The 22,938-nt window shown below is 42.5% G+C and overlaps 1 protein-coding gene across 4 annotated transcripts in view; it reads left to right on the forward strand.

Annotated features, from left to right (window-relative positions):
- The first annotated feature begins 60 nt into the window (after window positions 1-60).
- spsb4a (splA/ryanodine receptor domain and SOCS box containing 4a) overlaps window positions 61-22,938 on the forward strand; it is a 64,348-nt gene continuing 41,470 nt past the window's right edge. For 2 of the 4 annotated variants that reach the window (XM_079650485.1, XM_079650484.1), the window contains exon 1: window positions 61-225. The gene's annotated coding sequence lies outside the window, so the exon portion shown is untranslated. Of the gene's footprint in view, window positions 278-21,526; window positions 21,896-22,938 lie in introns of those variants that run through there. The other 2 variants (XM_079650487.1, XM_079650486.1) reach the window with 2 other exon arrangements.

Genomic DNA, 22,938 nt, shown 5'->3' on the forward strand with positions numbered 1-22,938 from the left:
GCATGAGAGCAGAACTCTGTGTTGTGGTGGAAGCGACCAATCAGCGCTCGTTCTGCGGAGTAAATTGACACTCAGCGTCGGGTCCCTGGTGCCTGGATGTATCGAGCTGCAGTTTGCTGCAACAAAGAAACCGCCGCTGCATCGCGAAAACACAAGTAACATCGCCGGAATAACCTCGTGGACATTTGCAGAGAAGAGGAGAGACTCGGCCCTTCTTCATTCGTGGTGAGATAATTGGAGAAAAGTGTCATTTGGAGTGGAGCTGAGTTTGTGTTCGGTGAGTGTTCCTCTGTTTACACCGGATGAGCTCACCACAGCATCTGGAGCACAAGGTTATGTGTAGTTGTAGGAAGGCGAGAACAACGATGGGTTTTCCTTCAAAAAGTATCTTAAAACCATGTTTGGACCGTTAATTGACTTTATACATGTATAACTTACACTGACATGAAAAGTATTGCCCTTTGTACATCGATGGTTACTATTAGTTTGTCACCTCTTCTTAAATATCCAGCTAAAGCTCTTACAGGTTAACATCAGAAATACTTAGACACAGTTTACCTCAATGCGCAAGGTTTCACGTGATGTTTCTACACATTGGGTTTACCTCTCACACCAATGGCAACTCATCTGTCGTCCTACCTCACACACAGTAATGTGATGGAAAGGTTGACTGAATCTCTCTGTATTGCATGCAAGTGGTGTAAGGGATGAATTATAAGTGATCAATGAGAGATGTGCATTTATTAGAAATCCAAAGAAACCATGGATTCAAATAGTATACCAGTAGTTTACAATCTTTGTGGCTCGTCGTGATCTGTGACCTCTCAAATTGAAGCCAACTCTTGTAGGGACCTCTTGTCATCCATTGCTTGTCTATAAGACTAGTTTTACCCAAAGTGATGTTTCCGAGATTGTTTAATGTGAGAGTTTGACAGCCATACACAGGTACGTATAACTCTCTGGTATTTCACAATAAAAGAGAAAAGATTCTAAAGTTAGTCAAAAAACATTTAACCCCTTTGACATCTTAGGGATCATGGTTAGAAACCACTGGGTGAGACAAAGTGCACTATCAAAGTAACGTTTGTTTCAAAAGGATTAACCTTTAATAACCAACATTTGCTGTTTTGCATTCTAATCCTAAAGATACTGAATATTCAACAGAAGTGCCACAGGAAGTGTCTCTAGACCAGCAGTAGTTTTTAGAGAGTTATAGGTGTCTGTATTTGGTAACAGTATCTTTCCTCGCAGGACTCCCATTAGTGATTCATTCTCTCTGTGGGTCCACCTTGACATTTACTCGACTCTGATGGGTAAGGTGACAAGGACATGAAAAATGGAGTGCAGATGGTGAGGGCAGGAAGAGGAGGAGGAGCAGAGAGAGAGATTGTAAAAGAAGAGCTGAGGAGAGTGTAGGGAGAGGAAAGGTAGCAGAGAGAGATCAGTGTAAACAGGGGTATAGTCACATGTGTGCAGCATCTTCATTTGGTTAAATAACTAGGTGTGTGTGTGTGTGTGTGTGTGTGTGTGTGTGTGTGTGTGTGTGTGTGTGTGTGTGTGTGTGTGTGTGTGTGTGTGTGTGTGTGTGTGTGTGTGTGTGTGTGTGTGTGTGTGTGTGTGTGTGTGTGTGTGTGTGTGTGTGTGTGTGTGTGTGTGTGTGTGTGTGTGTGTGTGTGTGTGTGTGTGTGTGTGTGTGTGTGTGTGTGTGTGTGTGTGTGTGTGTGTGTGTGTGTGTGTGTGTGTGTGTGTGTGTGTGTGTGTGTGTGTGTGTGTGTGTGTGTGTGTGTGTGTGTGTGTGTGTGTGTTGCTGGTTGATTGATGACCTGTCAGGATAAGGGAGGGGGTGTCTGGTGGGGAGAGAGATGAGGGGATGGAGAGATGAAGGAGGAGGGGATGCAGCGTTGTAATGGTGACAGGGAGTCATTTATCTGTCTGCTGGATCTGACCGTCCGGTCGCTGCGGGAGATCAATCTGCTCACCAGCACCTCCCCTCAGAGCCTCTTTCTTCTTCTCTTTAATCTCCCATCCATAATTTCCTACTTTCCCCCTCTTCTTCTCCTTCCTGTTTCCCATGGTATTCCCCATTACCTTTGTCAAACCTCATGTTGGACACGTCTTCCTCGCCTGCCTCTTCACAGCACTTTGTTTCCTGTCCTGTTCTTCTGCGTTGCTGCCTTCAGCTTTTGAACTCATTGACACTTTAACTACTGACGCTTCTACTTCGTTGGAACTTTTCAGTGACATGTTGATACTTTTCAGCACAGTTCAGCTTCTTCCAGTACTTAATCCTAATCTTCAACTACTTTCAGAGACGATAGCAACAAAGCTGTCTTACACATTTCAATTACTCTTAGCAAACATGCTCAACTGATTTCACCTCAAGTAACACTATGTGGGTTTAGAATTAGTTTTATGTTTCCCATCTGCAGTTTTCAGTGTAAGAAAATATATTTGCATTTTCCTCCTGCTGTTTCCAGTGTTGTACATTCTTTGAATTTTTTCTCTCCTCCTGCTCAGCTCTCTCCCTCCTAATCTGTTTTCTCTCTGTCTTTCTTTCCTGCTTTTCACCTCCTTAAAAAAATCTCCCCTTCTCCCCCTTATCCCTCCAGAAGGACTAATAAGCAGCATTATGAGTCAGTGTGAGGAAAGAGGCAGATGGGACTCAGCTTGTAGGCCAGATAAGGGTTTTTAACTCAGCTGTGCCTTATCACACCCTGTCACTGCTACTTAAACTGAAAAGATACTGACTGGCATTATCTGTAGAGCGGTACAAATCTTTAAACTGAGATAGTGGAACGTCTGCCTGAAGCTTGTTGGAGTAATCCCTGTACAGGAGGGTGCCAGCGATGTCAGATTAATTATTTAAATGCAGAGATGAGCGACTTTTATTGGATAGTTCTCAAAGGCAATAACCGCCAAGGAGTTAACTCTGTTATTGAGCATCAAATAATTAACCTCTTGGTCACATAGTTAACATTTAAATTACATTTCTTCTTTTCTTGCCAGTTGCTGGACAAATTGCTAATCTGCTCAGTGACCATCGTGTCACGGTGCTCATCATTCAGTGACGTACAAGGCGAAGTGGTGACAAGATAGCCAACATTGTCAGGAGAAGCTGTTTTCCATCAGAGGTCATTATTTTAAATGACTTGATTTCCCTGCCTCCCCACTGTGTTTTGAATGTGCTATTGCAGAGTACCACCCGAAGGCTCAGAGATCTGAACCTGTGAAGCCTCAAATTAGTCTCAATGAAGGCGCAGAATAGATCCCAGTGTTGTGTTTCTGATGGTGAGAGAGTCACATTTGGCAAGCATGAGCAAAGTGTTGAATTGGAGTTTTGAAAAGATCTATGTGTTGAACTACGGTTGCAACTAGCAAGCATTTTCATTAATTATCAGTCATTTGTATGTCAAATGGAAAAAATATTAGTTTTTACCGCAATCACAGTATTTCCCAGAGCAGAAAGGGACACCTTAAAATATTGTATTAACTACTGGACACATTTTCATAAAATATAATTACAACCATCCAAGCCCCTCTGAGGATACATTGTAGTAACTACTGTATGATTCCTTAACTTTGTATGCAACTCTGGTCTGGTAAAGAACTATGTAATTATATATATATATATATATATATATATATATATATATATATATATAGGAGAATATGAAAGTTAGTTTAAACTAAAGTTAATATTAATTAATGACAAATGTATCTTTTTAGAAACATTATGTCCCATAAATGTTGGATTGAATGCTTCCCTGCTGATACATTTAACTGTTCAGTCGACCCTGATTTAAAGTACGCTCAAGGTTATGCAAGCATCTCATAGTAATTAGGAATTTGGAAATATGCCAAATTGGTACCAAGTGACATGCGTCTCAGCTGTGCAAGTATTGCTGATTAGCAAATGTTAGCAATTAGCATGCAAATATGCTAAACTAAGGTAATGAACATGGTTGACATTATACATTCTTTACACCAGCTGTTAAAATTGCCATTGTGAGCATGTTAGCATGCTAAGGTTAGCATTGACTCAAGTAAGAATTGTCTGAGCCACTAGCATGGCTTAAGGCTGATTAATGATCTGACAATCAACGTATTCAGCTATGTATGCAATTGATAATTGGATAGCTTTCTGTCAGTCTGTGTGGTTCACCATTTCATTTATATATTTCTGCCCGAGGACAAACATGTAAATGTATTCATCTTAGACCGACAGATGGGAGTGGGAATTACTTTTTATGCAGCAGCCTTTTGTTAAGTCAGTGATAGACTGCTGAGCCCACAGAAAAATCACAGACACACTCTTGAACACAGACACACACGCGCACATATATAAATACACACATGTCACTCAGGGAAAACAGCCCTCTCATGCACCGCTGCGCTCTAAAGTCAATGACATCAGCTGATGCAGAGGGGAAACAAACTGGAAGATGATGTGTTCCTCCTACCCTTGACAGGCACTTAGTGTCTAAATGCACTGTGCAACTTGTGTGTGTGTGCACACCTGTGTGTTTATGTGTTGTACCTGCTTACTCTCAAAGGTCATTACAATGACAGCATAACTCAAGTAATGGTGCACTTTACAGTAAGATGGCTAGATTCCCTCCTGGAGCCTGACAGTCCACTGAGTGGCAGAGATGTTGTCTATTCCTGAAAATCTCTTGTGTGCAACTTTAATGTTGAATTGCGTCTCCTTGTTTATAGCTTGCTCATCAGTTTATCGGGGCAAGGTTGATGCTGCTTGTCATCTTGTTGTCATCCTGTGATACGCTTGAGTTTGTCAAGGGAAGATGCAGCAGCGAGTCGTTAATCAAAGTCCGCCTGACGCTGCTTACCGCCTGACACGCCAGCCGTGGAGCCCTCGGAGAGGCAACATGAAATCATTAGTGTTGTGACAAACGGATTAGTTACTGCTAATGTCCACTTTCGTAAAACTGGTCGTATCAGTTCATTTTCCTTCATCTGGTCACGTATCGTTGGGTTTTACTGTGGCTCCCTCTCATCTTGTCTTGACATCTTGTCGGATCTCATTGGAAATTTGATCTATCTTTTAGAATTGTTAAGCGTGGAAGTAGCGAGGTGCTCATTTACATATAAATGACAGGAGTGTCTGAGTTGCTGTGCTCTTGCTCATTTGTCATCTTGTGTTGATTTATTGTGTTGATTTATTGTGTCTGTGTGTGCGTGTGTGTCAGTGAAACGTCATTATGTGTCAATGTGGACAATCGGCTCTGAATCCGCTGCCTCGCCCTGCTCCTGGCTGCGTTTCACAGCTTCCGGCAGATTATCTGATAGCTTTTCCCCTTGGATCAAATCGATTGACTCATCCTGGAATTCAAAGCTGGCGTGTGTGTGTGTGAAAATATAATGCGATGGAGGGAAAACTAACAGGAGGTTTAAGTGCTCATGTATACCTAGAACAACAATGTCTTCTTGGATGATTTAAGATTTCTTTTTGTTTTACGAAAAGCAAATAATATCCTGTCAGAGACTCTCTCCCTCTCTCTCTCTCTCTCTCTCTCTCTCTCTCTCTCTCTCTCTCTCTCTCTCTTTAAAAGCTTTAGAGTCTTCTCATGTATCATCTCAGAGTGTTTTTGTTACAGGAATCCTTGCTGGCTTCTCCAACGATTTACTTATAAACCCAAAAATATACTAGACAGCACACTTCAACACATCATATTCACACTAATATTGGATGTCAGAAGTATGCTTTATGTCATTAATAATACATACTATTTTTGTTAAAAGCCACCCCCATTTTTACGTTTTTGATTTCTTCGTTAACCGTTGAGGCATTCGAGAAAGTCAAAAGTCAAGGTAACAAAGGGTAATTCGTTAATAAATATATATATATGATCAATTTATGGGTGAAGGCCTCAGTATGCTGATCCTACATTCATGCAAACACATATTTATAGACACAGCAGCAGTGGTCATCACATTATCAAATAGTATCTGACACCTTCTATGATTGGGTGTGTACCAACAATATCTCCCACTCTAAAGCCGTGTGTGTAGGCAGGGTTTCTCGATAGACATGTCTAAACTTCACCCAACAGGAGTTCGTGGCATACTGGATGATGATGAGTAGGTGTTTTAGTTTCTACTCGCTAAATCTTCAGGGGAAAAGCTTTTACTGAACCTGCACTAGCAAGATTAGACCAGTCACTTGCAGTACATCTGTGGTTTTTCGCTCTACCTGGCAGATACTTGGAGCTAAATGGGAGATAAACTGAGGGAGACTGTTTATAGTAGTCATCACAAAAACAACTACCACCATAACTGATTATTGATAATGATTCCTGGTCGATTTCTGTGTGAGGCTGTTGACTAAAATGGCTGTTGTGACACTAAAGCTCCATATGTCCATGCATCTTTTACCAGTGCAACATTATAAAGCATCATGTCCCTTCATGGCTGAGAGTAATTAGTGTATCAGCTGCTGGGCTTTAATATTCCCATTTAGATGGAGCTCAATGGGATATGATCTGCTTACACTATGGGACAGCCGGTGTTTTAGAAAAAGTGTGAGGGCATTTCCTCCCCTGCCTCCCACTCTCTCCCTTTTACTGTCTTTGTCTCTCTCCGTGTATTTTCTGGCCATAATTACAGAGCTCATGAAAGCGTTTAGAGTCTCATGAATATTTAGGTCTTGGAGGGGAAGTGTCAGGGGAGACCCATGTGTGGTTGGTCTGCCCTAATTATGGAGATAGGCTTCCACACACTCGCGCACACACACACACACTCACACGCACTCACACTCACACGCACGCGCACACACACAAGTGAGAGAGGACGGCCAGAAAATGATCAAAAGCGACCAATTTGGGAAAAGTTAATATTGGCTTTAACAAAGATGTCAGCATTCTGAAAAGAATGGAGCATGCAGCACACACACACACACACACACACACACACACACACACACACACACACACACACACACACACACACACACACACACACACACACACACACAGATATATAATGATAGCACAGCTGGTTGTGGATAGCAGCTGGTTATTCTGCTCCCTATTGTTTAATATCGGGCTAATGATGGAGAGAACCTGGGAAATCAGTCAAGGGGTCTCTCTCTCTCTCTCTCTCTGTGTGTTTTAGGCCTTTTCTCATGGCAAGGATGAAGAGAAGTGTGACTCATTGACTCTGTGATGGGCGCCATTGAGTCAAGGGGTGACAGGAGGAGGGAGTCATGCCTTTTGGTTTAAGAACGCTGGAGAGGAAGGAAGGGGTGCATGAACTGAACCATGCAGACACCAGAAAACCTCATCCAAGCTAAAAGAGGGTTGGGAGTGGAAGGGGTGAGAAAAGAGGAAGATGGCAAGGAATAAAAGGTGGATGAGACAGATCCGGTGAAAAGGAGGGTGGAGAGAGGAAAGAGGAAGTCAAGAGTGTATGAGAGAAGAAAAAAGGTGAGAAGCGGGTGAGAAAGAAGCAAACGAGAGAGGAAAGGCATTTTGAAGGAGGCTTGTAGTATAATGAGTCAGTCTGGGAGGCTGAAGGATGGAGGGGATGTGGGGAGAGACCTAGATGAGGATAAGAGGAGAGGGAGTACAGCGAGTGTGCCACTGCAGATGGTGATGTAAAGGTGAGAAGCGAGGGTGGGGAATTCGAACACGACATGTTTAGTCCCAGAATAGAGAAGAGCATGGTAGTATGTATGATTCACTCCAGAAAGGTGTGTTTTATAAATTCATAGTGCTCACATACTGTCGCTGAACTGAGATCAAGAGTTAGAAGTGGTCCCTCAGGCTACCACACGCATATATCACCGTAGGATCAGAGCACATTTAGGAGCTAGAAAAAGGCGCGGATACAGGATCATTGAAGAAAGGACAAATTAAAGAACATATTTGTCTTTGGTGACTGTGAAGGCCATAGCACATGGTTTTATCCTTTTTTAAACTGCTCAAACTATTCACTGACCCCTTATATGGAAACATCTGAACTTGTTATGTTAAAACACTTATTTAAACAGACTGTCCGCCTGTAATTTGTCACCTAGACTATCTGTATATTTAAAGTCGGCTGTCTGACACTTGTAAACACAACTTGCAAAGTCACACCCTCCCCCCCAAGTTGAACAAAGTCAGAAATGTGTCTCGTTTTGTTATTGGGTTTACACTTGAGACCTATAAAACTACTATCAGTGTCAATGTAGTGTTTCTTATTAGTGCTATGGTCTTATTTCAGTTGTTTCTGATTAGGGCAACACTTTAGCGGCTTTAAGAAAAAGCGCTACACGCAGCTTCTTTTTTTAGCACTCTGAATTTATTGTGTGAACGCTTTGAGCACTTCGAGTTGAACATAGCAGTGTTTTGCCGGCGCTTTTCTGCCAGAAAAAACTTGCGAGTCGTAAACATGATAGTAAATGATATCCCACCAGGAACCTACGAAAAAAACGTGACTTTAAACATTTGGGGTCAAAGCCTAACCTCAAACATCTCGTCGGAGTTTCACATATCTAGGGTTATCATCCTACAAGTCCCCATCCACTCGACAAGTGCAAGGATTTAGCAAAGACAATATCGCATTGCATCATGGGAAATAATTGCCTGAGTGTTTTGGGAGCTTGACCCTTATTTAAAGTCAGGATATCTGCTGCTCCTGTTATGACCAGCCTTGTTAAAAATCTGGCCCAACTTTATGGAACTGCAATATTATTTCACTGGAAAACCCCCTTTAATCTGAGGAGGGTAAAAGAGTTGACAACATTCAGAAGGTAGATACACAATGTTGAAGCCCTGATGTAGCTCATGACTATAACATTCTCGCTTGAACACTGAGAGCTCGATCATTAAAGACAACTTATTTCTATAACAGACCCAAGTCTTTGCTAAATGTCTTGTCACTGTTAATTATCGGCAACACAGACCGGGGAGTTCTGCCGTCCAGCCGTCGGAGCGCTGCGGTTCCAACAGGAGATCAGCCTCGTCTGGCCGCCACCATGTGTGAGCTCTCATCAGGCCACTTCACAGCCGTCTGAGCGGAAACCAGACCACCACCACCAAGTGCTGGGAAGGCCCACTCCTGCCGCACAGACGCTGACACACACACACACACACACACACACACACACACACACACACGCTGCTATGATTATGGACACAGGCAGACGCTCAAAGACACACAAACACACGTGTCAGCACCACTTATAACAGACCACAGTTTGATGAGGTGTGTCACCAGTCTGAGCGGATTGGGGCCCACTCTCTGACTGTCTGTGTATAGGTGTCTGTGTGTGTGAGCGAGAGAGAAAGAGAGTTTGTTAGCAGTTAGTAATCACATAATACAATCGCTGTTCATCAAACAACTCTAAACAGTCACTGCACTTGACAGGCTTATAATGTCATAAGCAGCAGCAGCTGTTTGTTTATGAATATGTATGCGCATGTATATGCCAGTAAAAGGCTGAAAACAATGTATTTGTTTTATAGGTCCTTTTTTATATTTATTTATTTATTTATAAGCCGAGCATTTAAATGAATAAACTATTCCAGTGTAGCCTGCAGGTGGTCCGAGCGCTTCAAAGTGTCCTTAGCGCTGTGTATTACTTTCACATTTTGTTATGTTTTTCCAAACCAAATGGGAGGGCTTTGACACATTTTGGTAGATATTTTTGGAACTAGAGAAGAGTTGTCATTATAATGAAAATGTTAAATATCACTCTCCCTCACACAGTCATTTTAGGTTGTCAGCGCAGCGAAAGGAAATAGAAACAAGCTTGTTCCACGGGCAATACATATATTAGACAAACAAGGCCTGCAGGTGGCTTTGTGATTGATGTGGACAGTGTGTGATTTCTTTATTTGTTTCACCGGTGGGGAACCAGCAAACAACTTGACTTTGACAAACAACTTGAGACCAGGAATTCTGTTTGTTATGATTTTCCTGAGTTCCCTGAAAGCACATAAACCTACAGAGACTGTTTTTGTTTTATACAACACAAAGCTTTTTTTTCTTTAACACTAACCAAAGAACCATTTCAAAATCATGCTTAAAGTGGACCTATCATGCTATATTTGAATAATATAGTGTAGGACCATAATATCAAACAGATCATGCATTTTAGCCATTTCTCATTTCGCTCAATTTAACACTGTCTTTTCATGGGCTGATTCTGTGAGAGCAGCACCATCTACAGGCCTGGCATATGTACTACAGCGTCTCCAGCGCTTTCGAACGGCAATGTCCGTGGCTGTCTCCTCCTGATTGGTGGAGTTGGCCCAATAGCCGTAGCGCCACTTCTGTGACGTCATGGAAGTGTTAAAATCTGGATCAGTCTGTATCAGATCCGTTGCAGCCCCTTTTTAAGAGATTTGGGTAGGTAGGAAAATAGAGAGGGTTGTGTTTTCTGACACTTGGTGTTCCCTGGAACACCGGGGACACATATTCATGTATAAAAGACGTACAAAAGTGCATTTTGCATGATAGGTGCCCTTTAACTTAGATTCTGTGTGTGTGCTTGTGTTTATGCACAATTTAGGTACAAATGCAAGGATGATTTTTTTTTTTTATGGCCACTGACTTAAACCTGGTCTTTTTGGCACCCTAGAAGACATCATTAATATATTGTCACACATAAATCATCAACTTTAAAGGCACAATGGGTAGGCATATTCAGTAACAGTACCCACAAATAGCTTTCGCATTCAAGAACACAAACATCATTATTTTGTGATTTCTTCAGTGTAATTGGTTCCTTTTTCATGGTAGTAGTAATTTGTTTTACCAAGCAGCACTTGTTTACCTCCTCATCCTTCGTGAAGAAAAGCTAAAGAAGAGGACTTACTCTCCATGCCATCTCAGTGTTTTGTTTGGAGAATACACATGCAATTTTGTTGTCTGCTTTTTGTCGCAGTAAAAGCATACCAGAATATGTTCTAAAGGCTCTTCTTCCTCCTGTATTATTAGCTGTGACTTGGTCTTTGTTTTGGATTCCAACACCAACATTATCTCCAGCATCTTCACATTTTTGAGAAATACCTTGAGTGTGGCATTTGAACCCAGCTATGTTTTTCAACAGCTTTTGAGCACACATCCAACTCGATTTAAAAACGAGTGTACTGGAGCTCTTAGAGAACACTTAGAGCAGAAGCACTGTGTCATCTCAGTCAGCACTTTACTACCGCATACTAAAACACACCGGAGAGAGAAAGTGAGAGGAGACACTTGTGTAGGATTACAGGAGACGTTGAGGAGAATCCAATGTGTGTAAATGAGTAGTAGACTGAGAAAAATGTTTGTATTTGAGAGAGGAAGAGAGATGGGTGATAAGCTAGTGCTAGAGATGTAAAGGACACGAGGTTCACATCCCCCACTTATGTTTTATTCATCCATTCAGGTTTGTTTTTCATTAAGCCAAGATCTGGGTCAGATACTGGAGCATGTGTGGAAGTGGAAGAAGAAGAAATCAAAAGGAGGACTGATGTTTCTGTACAATGGAGACTGAAGACTGCCAGTTTAGAGGGATGAGTGGGCAGAGGCAGGATATGAAACAGGTTCAGTGACATGAAGACAGACAGGCAGACAGACAGGCGTATGTGAGCCAGATGTTTGTCGACTTCCTCTCCATGGTCCCTTGGTCGGAAACCAACAGGTGCTTGCATTTAAATGGCAGATGGCGACTGTTTGTGGCAAGAAAGAAGGAAAAAGCATCAGTTTTCTTCAGGGCTCATGCCTCCAAGCTGGCTTATCTGCGTCTGTAACAGATCTCATCGCCTTGAATTAGTCAAAGAAACAGGAGGTGGCTGTGAAACTGGAGAATCTGAACACCCAGGAGCATGTGTCTGTGTATAGGAAGGAGAGACAGACAGTGAGGATTCGACATAAAGCAATTAGTGGATTAATCTAATAGTCAATTGTTGCTTTGACTATTAAACAATTTGGATAATCGTTTTGAGCCCATTTTCAATCAGAAATACCAAAAATCAGTTTGTTCTAGCTTCAAATTGATTAATCACATAGGACTTTTACCTTTTTCATGGCTAGAGGATGCATTTTACAGTACTAGTAATTGTTTAAAAGTGTTTTAGTTACCACTCTTATAACATGTAGTTTTCTTCAACAGTGCTGATTTCCTTGCAAGCTGAATACATGAACTGCCACTATCTGACTTGCTTGAGGCGTAGAAATCGTCTATATCAATATCCAGCTCCATCTTTATGGAGTTTTCTTTTGAGAAAAGCTTTTCTGGCGTCACATAATTGAATATTCCCGGTGTAATGTTTATATTTTATACAGGAGAGTGGTCCTAGGGAAATATTTGGCCCATTTAAGGGGGGAGGGGGGTGAGTGAAGAGACATGGAGATGGAGCGCACAGGAAAGCAGGGGAGATATGGAAACGATGGAGCAGATGATAAGAAGCTCATTATTCATCTGGCTCTTTATATCCTCCACGCCTCTTGTCACGCGTACAGCGGAGACATCATCTGTGTAGGCCTCCTCCTACAGGAACGTGTCGCCTGCTCACCCGTCTGTCTCTACGTGTGTGTGTGCGCGCGCGCACCTCCTCTGTACTTCTGTAGTTGTCATGGCAACATTAGATCATCTGACATACGATGGTATTTTCCATGAGATGTATAATGAGCCAAGATCTTTTGTTTTCAGGGGAAGATATTCATCAGTTTGACCTTTAACCCTCTGCAGAGCAAATAGCTGCAGTCTGAATGTGTAAGCTCTTTCTGGTGCAGCATTCAGTTTTACACACTCTTCTCTCTTTACCTCAGAGCAAGGTCTGCTGTTTCCTGACTCCCATTCATCACTGGTGGTGGTAACTTTTTTGTCGGACAATAGAGAGAACAGTGAGTTTAATGAACCTAATACTCGGTTAGTGGTCCTTACTTAAATTCCATGTAGTCCGATTTAGCTGTGTAAAGAACAATTTCATTTCCACGCATGCAGGGTCCCCTATACAATATGCTCCACATCAGAGTGTCTGATGCGTGACCCTGTCTGGAAGGTCAGATGAAAGAACTGGGGATCATTTGGAGTAGGGGATCTCGAAACATGCGGAGAACTGCGCACATTTTATACCAAACGTACAAAGAAAGATAGAGAAGTTTGAACCATCCACAAAGCTGGAGAATGTCAGTGTTAATCAAGTGTGAATGTCATAAAATGTAGTCACAGAAAGGAACTGACAAAGGGCCCCCTAATCCGACAGCAGAGAGTTGTGAAGGGTGGAGAGGGTTTCTGAAGCTATTGGAACATCCAACAAGCCGTCCTTATAGACTACATCAGGACCCCTCATCCCTCCTCTTGATTACTGATGAAAAATGATCGGCTTCTTTGATAAAAAGCATACAGATCAAAACTCAAATACCAGCTGTCTTTCAGACCACTGATTTGAGTAGGTAGGAGCAGGGCGGACACACACAGGGACATGAGTCATGACTAGTGAGGGAGAGTGTTGGAGAGGTCTGGACGGAGACTGAGAGACAGTGAGTGGCACCTGCAAAGAGCTGCTAATCCCAGAGTAAAGTAGATTACTGCAGCGGCCTCAGGCTTCCTCACAGTGCGTCTGGAGGAGACAGCGCTGCTCTGAGCCGCTGAGTCGCTGCGGGCTGAGAAACTGCTGCCGGCGCTGCTGTGTTGACCAGAATGTTGCTCGATATCACTCACTCCATTCTCAAGTCCTTGACTCTTCTTTAAGCCGTCCGTCATCTCCTACGTGTCACTTCACCTGCTCTGCAGAGTCCTTCTGTCAAACAAGGTCTGTGTGTGTGGCAGCTTTCACTCTGCTCTGCACTGTGTGTGTGTGTGTGTGTGTGTGTGTGTGTGTGTGTGTGTGTGTGTGTGTGTGTGTGTGTGTGTGTGTGTGTGTGTGTGTGTGTGTGTGTGTGTGTGTGTGTGTGTGTGTGTGTGTGTGTGTGTGTGTGTGTGTGTGTGTGTGTGTGTGTGTGTGTGTGTGTGTGTGTGTGTGTGTGTGTGTGTGTGTGTGTGTGTGTGTGTGTGTGTGTGTGTGTGTGTGTGTGTGTGTGTGTGTGTGTGTGTGTGTGTGTGTGTGTGTGTGTGTGTGTGTGTGTGTGTGTGTGTGTGTGTGTTCTGCAATGTTCAATGTGGGAGAAGAAGCAGTGCAAAATAACCCGGCGGAATAATAAAGAATTTTGTGTAGCATAACAGATAGTTGGAATGCTGTGTCAGCATTCCCACCAAATTTCCGTATGTGCCCTCATAGAGTGGTGAAGTCACGCCCATCTACTTCCGCCCCATGGGACCTTATTTCTTTTAAGTGAATTTAGCTAGCTGACATTAACGTTACACATTACACTCGTGTTACTCACCGAAACCTTGTAAAGCCGGTCCCACATGCTGAAACCGACTAACTCCCCTTCTTTGTATGTACAGTTCTCAACATGGCCAGAGTTGTAGTGATTTTCACCTCTTTTAATACTTTTCGCAACATTCTGAAAGAAAGAGGTGAAATGTGCTAAAATGACTGCCATCTTGGTGTTGGTGACGTATGCAAGACAAGAGTTGTAGTTCATTGAGCGTTTCACACAAAACAATGTGTTACTTCACAGTTTTACGACACATTTTTCTTTTTTTGACTTGCAAAATTATCTTTTTAATTGACGAACATCATATGTGTAATTTGTGGCACAATTCAAACAGGATCGAAAGATAATCTTTCTCTCTCCATTGACTTCAATACATAATTTTTCCGAAATAAGGTCCCATGGAGGTCCACCGGAAGGGGAGGGACTTCGCCACTCTATAGAGCAGGAACAGTTGAGTTTCCCTTAAGCCCCGCCCCTGAGCTCCTGCTCTCGGCTCACTAGATTGAATGGAGAGAGAAAATACTTAATCTTAATTCGGCTTTTAGTGGATTTCACAACTTTAAGGACCTAATGATTCTAATAAGGCCTATAAAAGTGTTTGCGCTGTGTCCTTTATTCAGTTTGAAAAAAATTATCCGCTGATTTACAGGCATCTCTTTCCCAATGTAAGTCAATGGGAAAAAGTATTTCTGGGCCTAGTGACGTCATGGCCTGATACGGAAGTTGTACTATCCCCGTTTGGCCACTACAAATATTTTTCTCGGAGTCTGGAGTACTTCCTGGTTCACACGTGTGAATCATGTTGATATGAAAATATTGTTTGGAATGCCATGAGCCACAATAACTAGCAAAGCTGTGCTCTAAACAATTTGATGTTGTGGGTACATCCCTCTAAACTGCTGCCCTATGGCAGCAATGTTCATATTGTTACAGCCTGACCATAACCTCAATTTACACTCTAGGGACTTCAGACCTCGCAAGTTGGCCAGTAAAATAGATTTACCAATATTACTTTACCACCCCTGATACAGACTTCCTTACATTTTTTACTTTATGTGAACCATTTATTTTGCTGAACAGCCAAAACGTTCCCCTTAGCTTTGATCCTGTGAGTCTTAACACTACAACCCAATGTCAGTGTCGGCGCTGGTGTGTCAGTGTAATCTAAACCTCCCTTTTAGAGTGAGGATCTTAAATCTGTTGAAATTCTCTGCACACGTTGTCCAGGCCTTTATAACACATTTAATTGACAAATGAAACAGCAATGTAATGTAATGAGAGTCAGCAATCGGAGGTTATATTTGTGGGCTTTTGTCGCTCTCTGTGGGTGGGAGACAGCCACTCTGTGTGTGTGTGCGTGTGTGTGTTAGTGATTTAAGGTCTCTGTGGGACACCAAGAGGAGGACTGTGGCAGCGAGGGGTCAGCAGCGACAGACACACACCAGCAGATGTTGGAGGGAGGAGGTGGTGTCCCCACCCCACCCTCCCCAAAAGGGAGGGCACAGAGAGAGGGAGGAGAGAGGGCTGGCGGTGGAAAAAGGTGGGAGGAGAGTAGTGGAGAGGCAGGTGCTGGATTGATGGATGGATGAGTGGAGATAGTGGAGATGTGAAGCACAGGGAGAGGGAGGATAGGGTAGATAAAGGGCTGCACTGAAGAGGAAGAGGGGAGGAAGAAGCCATCAGGCAGCTGTAAAAGAGAAAAGGAGGGACACAAAAAGGCAGACATAAACAAATAATTTACTGTACAAATCAAAATCATTACACAAAGTTCACAATTTTAACGTAAATGCTTTTTTTGTGATCACATTTTTATTTATTTAAATGTTGACATGAATGCTGGACGACTGACTGCGAACACCACGAGCATTCAGCATCTCAGTCTGTGAAAATGTGTCTTTATTGCTTGGATAGAGATGGATAGATAGATAGATAGAAATTCAGATTAAAACCATTGGAAAGGCTTCAATTTCTTACAGTTTCAGAGTTGCTGTACTATTTTTGATACTTTGACTTGTGACCTTCTTCCAGCTTTTTTTCAACAGCAAATAATAATAAATATGTGCAGACGGAATCTTTGCAGCTTTTAACAAGAATTCATGTGTCTAAAGTAATGAAACTTGGCCTTTAATCAAAAGAGAGCGTTGTTTACTGTGCAGAGAGCTAGTGACAGTCATGCTACCCGGTGACTGTGTAATTGAAGAGCTTGAAAGAGAAGGAAAGCTGCATGTGTGCTGTACAAAATGAGACTGTGACTCACTTAAAGAGCTCACCTATAATGAAACAAGACATGGGAAGGTTTTTTTTTTAATGGGGAGAGAGGATGAGAGGGGAAATGAAAGCAGCAGACCGCTGTCTGTCCCTCCTGCTGCCTCCATTTACCTTCATTGATTGTGAATGTGCAGCCAGGCTGAGTTAATGCCTACCTGCTGTACTCAGACGGCATCATCCGTATCGATGCGTGTGTGTAATAGGGAAAGGAGTGCCTGTGTGTTTCAGTCCGCTTTTATTTTGTGTTCACGCAATATGACAGCTGAATGTTGTTGTTTCTTGTCTTCTAAACATGCCCTCTTCAGATATAAAGACATTGTTCCTTTTTAAAGGAACAGTTCACCCCAAAAAGTAATATGTTCCTCTTACCTGTAGTGTGATTTATCAAGTGGCAGTGCTGAAGATATTTGCTGTAGAGATGTCGGCCTTCTCCTGAATATATATGGCATGTATATGCAGATTTAACATTATCCCGTTTTGAGAGATAGGTTGTGATTTCTGGTTGCTGTGGATTTTTTCAGATGTGTTTTTTGCAGCTTTGAACAGCACAAGCAGAGTGCCGCCTATCTATTATATTTTTGAGAGAAAGCAGACAACTCCACGCATAATACCCAACAACAAAAGCAATGTTTATCAATAATTATCGGAAATCCTTTATCCTTCCCGCTTCAGGAACATTTACATCAGCAGAGATACAGTGCAGATTGAAGGCAAAAGGAAAAAGAGTAATAATCATAATACGTTTATTTAGTATAGCACCTTTCAAAGTAACAGCATTTCACAAATGAATACAATAACCACATGAGGCAGACATTTTTAAGGTCAACATACAAACATAACACAGACCACGTGGAGTCCTGAAAGGAACAAACATAATAACAGAACACACCACACACATTTCAAATAGAAATAAAAGCCGATGTAGACTTAATTATTAAATAAGAAGGCAACGTTAATAATACAAATATAAATAAATAAACAGAAAAAGTGCAACATAGAGGAGCAGTATTTCTTTTTTTTAATGTAAGAGAAGTTAAGAGGAAAAACATATTTTTATTTGAAAGACTATTTCTTGGTTTGGTGACCTAAAGTCTCCAGAATTCACTTTATTTGGCCAAAAAACATTGTCCAGCACATGAGAAACAAGTAAAAACCCAAAAGGTTTTCATCCATTATCTGCTTTATTCAAGTCAATTCGCATATTTCCCTAAATATCTAATTGTCACCAATAATTCAGGTACTCACAAATACAGGACACATTAAATGAAACACCAGCTGATCGCCTGATTATAAAATCCGCCCATGTGTCCTTCATCATCCCTCTTCTTCTATTACTTCGTCCAGACTGGCATCGCCCTCTCTCTCTCTCTCTCTCTCTCTCTCTCTCTCTCTCTCTCTCTCTCTCTCTCTCTCTCTCTCTCTCTCGGCCTTCTGTACCCAGTAACCTTACCATCTACTGTTTCTCTTTTACTCCCCTTTTCCTCCCTATAACTGCCCTCACCCTTCACCCTTTCAGCACACTTCAGACCCCTGCTCCTCCCACTTCCTTTCATCTGTACTCCTCTTCTCCTTTTCCATCCATCCGTCCCTCCATCCACCCCCCCCCCCCCCCCCCTTCTCCGTCGACCCCTCTCCCCTGGGTCTTGTGGGCAGTCGGATGGCTTTGTGTTTGAAACGGGTGTTGGCAGGAGGCAGCATGCACACAGACATACACATTACACACACACACACCCACAAATGCACTAGCACACACACTACCAGCTTCTGTTGTCAATAAGCTGCTCAGCTGCGAGCCCCCTAGCCCTAATTGTGTGTGTGTGGGGTGAGGACAAGGCACCCATTGTCCTGCAGATTAACTCTTTCTCACACACACACACACACACACACACACACACACACACACACACACACACACACACACACACACACACACACACACACACACACACACACACACACACACACACACACACACACACACACACACACACACACACACACACACACACACACACACACACACTTCCCAGACCCCATGGGGTCCCTTAAGTGTGAATGTGCCTTGAGGCAGAAAATCAGGGGGCAATTTATGGCAGGGTCCAGCAGGGAAGATGGGGGATGTCCTGCATGTTCAATTCTTCGTTTGAAGCTTGGATGTCACACTGGATCTTCAGTATATTCTTCAGGATATAATAAAGGGAGTCTGAATCCCTTTATCAGACAGATCAAGAGCTTAACTATGTACAGAAATGTGTTTTAAGTGGATTCATTCAGAGATGTACTGACACTTTACACTTATTGCGCTGACAATCAGACGCAGAGAATTGTGCAGAAAACCAACAAACTGTAAACAAAATATACTTTTCTGCAAATGTATCCAGAATTCCTGTGCTCTAAATCCCTCTGTTTACAAACACTGTAAGTTACAACCAAGTTATCAAACTCAAAAACATTATTCTAAATTTAGATCACCTAGACAAATTATGTTTTGTTTTAACAATCGAGGAATGCATTTTAACACTTTGTCACTTTTTAAAGGTATATGTTCCCCTTTTGGAACTCAACATACAGTATCTTATTGCTGTGAGGATAACACAATCAATTCTGGCAATCACTGGTTTGAAGCAAAGCCTCCCAAAACTAAAACCCAGATAAGCCTCTAATCCAGCAGAATTTGGGGGTTTGGATTTGACATGCAAATTCATTCAAATAAGCAGCATTAATATAATGAGCTCAGCCCTCAGCAATGAACCTGTCATGGGCACTCTGTATTTAAAGCTTTGCTATGGGTGTGAAAACACCAGTTTTAAAAAAAAATAATAATATTACAAATCCAGATTTTCACAATCCTCTTCTGAAAAGCGGCAACACTTAATTGGCCTTTATTCTGGAAGAATTAATGGTTTAAAACAGGATTACTAAGTGTGTGTGACAGGATTACCGTAATTAGGGGTAGTATATACATAAACGAACAAAGACCTTATTTAATGTGCGCAAATATGCCTTAAATACAAGTAATGCATCACTTTAAGCAAATCCTTGAATTAGTGAGAATTCTGTGCTTTAAAGCCCCCTCCTCCCTACCTGTGCATAATGTGTGAAGCCTACAGTGACTGCTTGCATTCAGAGCCATTGACCTACATAAGTGTGTGTGTGTGTGTGTGTGTGTGTGTGTGTGTGTGTGTGTGTGTGTGTGTGTGTGTGTGTGTGTGTGTGTGTGTGTGTGTGTGTGTGTGTGTGTGTGTGTGTGTGTGTGTGTGTGTGTGTGTGTGTGTGTGTGTGTGTGTGTGTGTGTGTGTGTGTGTGTGTGTGTGTGTGTGTGTGTGTGTGTGTGTGTGTGTGTGTGTGTGTGTGTGTGTGTGTGTGTGTGTGTGTGTGTGTGTGTGTGTGTGTGTGTGTGTGTGTGTGTGTGTGTGTGTGAAGGCCGCCATGGGTCTGTTCATACAGATCTGCACATTTTCTCTTTTCCAAATCTGTCTGAAGGAGGTCAATTGACAGACCTTGACGTTTACACACTTTGGGTGTGCTATGTTTGTCAGTATGTGTGTGTGTATTTTTTAACATCTTAAATGTTAAAAATGTGTGGGCCAAAACCACAATTTAGTGTCCCACATCTCTCTCTTACGATACGTTTTAATGCCTCTGCAGACATGTGACGCAGTAATGATAAAGTGGTAGCGGGGGTGCGGTGGGGGCTTTGGTTCCCCGGTGGTCGCTGCAGTCCTGGGAAAAGGAAGTCCATACAGGAAGTAAGCTGGCTGGGCCTCAGTCCTGCATGACTGCAAACACTGTAGTCTGCCTCACTGATAAACATGAATGTATTGAAAAGTAAGCACACACATACATACACACACACACACACACACACACACACACACACACACACACACACACACACACACACACACACACACACACACACACACACACACACACACACACCAGTATTCCAACACATGTGTTACTGTACTGCATGTGAGTTTTTTTTTTGGAACATATGCATGTGCCATTCCAGACCATTTCGTCACTTCCTCAACTTTGTGAATGACTGATATGGCTGCGGGAAATTGCTCTGACAACTAAATGCTGACAAATGAACTTAGTCATCACATCACCTCAGAGCCAAGTTATGCAGAGATGAGCAGATGTGACTACAGGAAAGAGCAGAGGCCAATACAGCAGAACAAAAGAGAGCAGAGGGTGGTGTGTTCAAATTCAATGTTAAATATAGTTTTGGGCGAGAAATTTGAATACATTTTAAAGTTTTCACAGCAATATAATATAGTCATTAGAGCGATAATTATGACATCGCTAACTCCTCTAAAAACAGTATGAAACCTTATTAAAGAAGTGTATGTTAAAGTCATTGACGTTATTGTTTAGTTTTTATCGTTGTATTGAATCGGGAATCATGGAATTAAATCGTTATTTTTTTCTGGTATGTGACATTAGTAATGGAAAAGCTATTTATCTTATTAAACATTTAGATTCTTATTACACTTGACTGCAATTAGTTATAATTCAGGACTTGTAATTATGTTATATTTATTTCTAACCTTACATACAGTGGTCAACATGACATGACCTTTATCACCTTGGTGCCCCGGTCATTCATGTGGCACGCGTGGATGTGTCTGTGTGTATGGGAACATGTGTGTTGATGTGTGGGAGGGGGGTTTTAGTTGGCTGGCTAGGTGTGAGCTCTTTGTAAGAAGTGGGGAGTCAAAAGGGGGAGGGAGGGAGGGAGGTGAGCCGGGTGTTTCTCTCAGCTGCCTGCTGGTCTGGTTGCTGTTGGTGACTTTGCTTGATGAGATCAGAGGGGATCGGCTTTCAGACCTTCATGTCTCTCTCTGTCCTACTCCTCTCTCTCTCTCTTTCTCTCTTTCTCTCTCTCTTTCTTTCTCTCTTTCTCTCTCTCTCTCGGAAAGACTGAAGTGGAACTGAAACTGGAGTGGGGCTGTTAGTGTGTTCGGAGCTGTAGTTGTCAGAGGAGAACGTTGTGCCGCTGCTGCCTTGGAAACACTCTTCAGAGCACATGTGAGGGGAAGGTGGGGGGAAGAAGTGATAGCCTCGGGACAGATAAGCTCCAGGGAAGAGAAAGAGGGAGGGAACAAGGGAGTGAGCAGGAGTGAGAGGTGGCCAGCTCTCTCTTTCTCTCTCAGTCAGACCTGCCGGCTGCTGCTCTTCTCTTCTTCCTGCTCGGGTTCCCTCTCTGCCGGTGGCAGGCTGCAGGAGTTTGTGTTTTTCTGGATATGAACATGGACTGAGAAAGCTACACGCAGCGAGACATGAGAAGAGTCACCGGAGATTCACTGTAAGCCGTTTGTTATTTTGTCTACAAGATGTAGTGTGTCACTGCTGAAATATGTCTCACTGAAGGAGATTGTTGCTATTTCAGGAGTGTGTGTGAAAGAAATAGAGTAGCTACTACAGCCGTTTGTGATGCAGTGTGATTATTTATATGCATGTCTGAGGGATTACACTAAATCTAAACACCAGCTTTTATTCTTTAATATTAGACTCGATCAGCTGTTTTTTTATAAACCTTTGGATATATAGTCAGCATTTTATTTACTCTGGATGTTACCATGCACTCAGCCTCACCTCCTCCCTTTCCTTTTAATTTCCTGCTCATCTGCTGTCACCTTTAATTTTCTTAATGGGCCCCAGCTGTGTGTGTGTGTGTGTGTGTGTGTGTGTGTGTGTGTGTGTGTGTGTGTGTGTGTGTGTGTGTGTGTGTGTGTGTGTGTGTGTGTGTGTGTGTGTGTGTGTGTGTGTGTGTGTGTGTGTGTGTGTGTGTGTGTGTGTGTGTGTGTGTGTGTGTGTGTGTGTGTGTGTGTGTGTGTGTGTGTGTGTGTGTGTGTGTGTGGCTACCCACCCAAGGATTTCCCCCGCTCACATACAATAATGGGATAGAGCCTTCTTTCTATTTTTGACACTGTTTTTCTTTACGTTACAAACAACCCTAATCTAAAGCCTTGCTCCAAACTGCCTGCAGTAGCTTTTCTCAAAGTGTGTGTGTTGGGGTGGGAGGCTGTATTTGTGCGGTCCATCCTGGGATAGAGAGATAGCAGCCCTCCTTTCTGACTTTATCCTTTTGTTTTGTCAGCTGCTGACCTCAGTTTCTCTCTCTCCCTTCATCTCTTCCATTGTTTGTGTTCTCTTTATTTCTGTCAAATCCATACAGCCTTACTCCACCGCAGCCTCCATCTGCTTTTTATAGTTAGTCTATTTAAATAACTGCCTTTTTTTGGGCACTGTTTCTAATTTCTTTCCCTTCTGTCTTGTAGTGTGAGAACAGTGGAGAGGTTTCTCAGTGTCACGCTGGCTGTGTCTGTGAATGCTTGTGTGGATGTA

This window comes from Notothenia rossii (assembly GCF_949606895.1).
Source record: "Notothenia rossii genome assembly, chromosome: 9".
Lineage (NCBI taxonomy): Eukaryota > Metazoa > Chordata > Actinopteri > Perciformes > Nototheniidae > Notothenia > Notothenia rossii.